Genomic DNA, 2,914 nt, shown 5'->3' on the forward strand with positions numbered 1-2,914 from the left:
TGGTGAAAAACTTCAGAAAGTAAAAAAAAAAAAAAAAAAAAAAAAAAAAAAAACTCTGAAAAAGCTGGGGAAAAACACACACTTAGCTAGCTCCCGAGCGGAGGCTCGGATCGGGGCGGTTCCAACGTCCACCCCATGGTTTCGGGGGGGCGCGAGCAGCGCCTGTCTTGGGCCAGTCGCGCTCGACCTCCGGTTCGGAGATACGGCCCCCGCTTCCGGGTCAGGGCTACATCCGGCGGGAAAGCGGCGGCGGGCCGCGTCCACTCGACTCGGCGACCCGAAAAAGCGTGGGGAGTTTCAGCCCGCTGGCCCTCCTGGTTCGGAGATGTGAGAGGTCGGCGGCGAAACTCTGAAAAAGCTGGGGAAAAACACACACTTAGCTAGCTCCCGAGCGGAGGCTCGGATCGGGGCGGTTCCAACGTCCACCCGTGGTTTCGGGGGCGCGAGCGCGCAGCGCCTGTCTTGGGCCGAGAGTCGCTCGACCTCCGGTTCGGAGATACGGCCCCCCTACGGGGTTAGGGCTACTTCCGGCGGGGAAAGCGGCGGCGGGCGCGTCCACTCGACTCGGCGACCCGAAAAGCGTGGGGAAAGTTTCAGCCCGCTGGCCCTCCTGGTTCGGAGATGTGAGAGGTCGGCGGCGAAACTCTGAAAAAGCTGGGAAAAAACACACACTTAGCTAGCTCCCGAGCGGAGGCTCGGATCGGGGCGGTTCCAACGTCCACCCCATGGTTTCGGGGGCGCGCGAGCGCGCCTGTCTTGGGCCCGAGTCGCTCGACCTCCGGTTCGGAGATACGGCCCCGCTTCCGGGTCAGGGCTACATCCGGCGGGAAAGCGGCGGCGGGCCGCGTCCACTCGACTTCGGCGACCCGAAAAGCGTGGGGGGAGTTTCAGCCCGCTGGCCCTCCTGGTTCGGAGATGAGAGGTCGGCGGCGAAACTCTGAAAAAGCTGGGGAAAAAAACACACACAGCTAGCTAGCTAGCTCCCGAGCGGAGGCTCGGATCGGGGCGGTTCCAACGTCCACCCGTGGTTTTCGGGGGCGCGAGCGCGCCTGTCTTGGGCCCGAGTCGCTCGACCTCGGTTCGGTTCGGAGATACGGGCCCGCTTCCGGGGGTCAGGGCTACTTCCGGCGGGAAAGCGGCGGCGGGCCCGCGTCCACTCGACTCGGCGACCCGAAAAAGCGTGGGGAAAGTTTCAGCCCTCCTGGCTGGCCCTCCTGGCTTCGGAGATGTGAGGCTCGGATCGGGGCGGCGGCGAAACTCTGAAAAAGCTGGCTACATCCGGCGGGAAAGCGGCGGCGGGCCGCGTCCACTCGACTCGGCGACCCGAAAAACACAGCCCAGCTAGCTAGCTCCCGAGCGGAGGCTCGGATCGAAAAAGCGGTTCACAACGTCCAGGCCCGGTGGTTCCAACGTCCACCCGTGGTTTCGGGGCGCGAGCAGCGCCTGTCTTGGGCCCGAGTCGCTCGACCTCCGGTTCGGAGATACGGGGCGGGGGTTTAAGCCCGCTGGCCTCGTGGTAACAACGATGGTCAGATTAAAAGTAAAAATGAAACTGAAACTAAGAATAAAAATCCAAACAAAAACGTCCAACAGTGGGCGGGCTGTTTTCTTTAGTTTTTCTCTTTATAATCATTATTGGAGGATCTTATACTGACTCTTAAGCCCGCAACCCCCTCCCGCACCGCCAGATGCAGAAACACACTGGTCTCAATTTTCGCATGGACAGTTCACACTTTGGAGTCGTGAGAGATCGAAGCATTGAAACTCTTGCTTGATTTAATTCCCCATACATCCTCCAGAGAGCTCCTGGGGCGCTGCATGGACCTCTGCCCACTGAGCGTCACCTAGTTCCCCCATGCAGCCTCCAGCACGCTCCTCGGGGCCATGCCTGGTTCCGGGAACCCAGTCCACCAGCCGAACCTGTGTACCCACACTTAAGCACTCACCCCGGGGCTACACACTTATAATTCCAGCGGAAAGAGTTTCGTGCCCCTGGTACTCCTTTTTTGAAGTTCGTGACTCTGGTACTCTGAAGTTGGGCTTAGAGGTTGGTTTTAAACCCTCTGTTCGTGACTCTGGTACTCTGAAGTTGGGCTTAGAGGTTGTTTTTAAACCCTCTGTTCGTGACTCTGGTACTCTGAAGTTGGACTTAGCCAGGCTGGAAATGGGGTTGAAATATTTCTTCCTGCCACCTCCTGAGCAGTTGGACTTAGAGGTTGGTTTTAAACCCTCTGTTCGTGACTCTGGTACTCTGAAGTTGGGCTTAGAGGTTGTTTTTAAACCCTCTGTTCGTGACTCTGGTACTCTGAAGTTGGACTTAGAGGTTGGTTTTAAACCCTCTGTTCGTGACTCTGGTACTCTGAAGTTTGACTTAGCCAGGCTGGAAATGGGGTTGAAATATTTCTTCCTGCCACCTCCTGAGCAGTTGGACTTAGAGGTTGGTTTTAAACCCTCTGTTCGTGACTCTGGTACTCTGAAGTTGGACTTAGAGGTTGGTTTTAAACCCTCTGTTCGTGACTCTGGTACTCTGAAGTTGGGCTTAGAGGTTGGTTTTAAACCCTCTGTTCGTGACTCTGGTACTCTGAAGTTGGACTTAGCCAGGCTGGAAATGGGGTTGAAATATTTCTTCCTGCCACCTCCTGAGCAGTTGGACTTAGAGGTTGGTTTTAAACCCTCTGTTCTTTCGTGACTCTGGTACTCTGAAGTTGGGCTTAGAGGTTGGTTTTAAACCCTCTGTTCGTGACTCTGGTACTCTGAAGTTGGACTTAGCCAGGCTGGAAATGGGGTTGAAATATTTCTTCCTGCCACCTCCTGAGCAGTTGGACTTAGAGGTTGTTTTTAAACCCTCTGTTCGTGACTCTGGTACTCTGAAGTTGGACTTAGAGGTTGGTTTTAAACCCTCTGTTCGTGACTC

The 2,914-nt window shown here is 56.2% G+C and overlaps 1 long non-coding RNA gene across 1 annotated transcript in view; it reads left to right on the forward strand.

The window, feature by feature from the left end:
* LOC122872777 overlaps positions 1-1,983 on the forward strand; it is a 4,710-nt gene extending 2,727 nt beyond the window's left edge. The window contains exons 2-3 of the long non-coding RNA XR_006377295.1: positions 326-327; positions 1,974-1,983. This is a non-coding gene — a long non-coding RNA (uncharacterized LOC122872777). The remainder of the gene's footprint in view (positions 1-325; positions 328-1,973) is intronic.
* The last annotated feature ends 931 nt before the right edge of the window (positions 1,984-2,914 follow it).

This window comes from Siniperca chuatsi, unplaced genomic scaffold (assembly GCF_020085105.1).
Source record: "Siniperca chuatsi isolate FFG_IHB_CAS unplaced genomic scaffold, ASM2008510v1 Contig00112, whole genome shotgun sequence".
In the NCBI taxonomy this organism is placed as follows: domain Eukaryota; kingdom Metazoa; phylum Chordata; class Actinopteri; order Centrarchiformes; family Sinipercidae; genus Siniperca; species Siniperca chuatsi.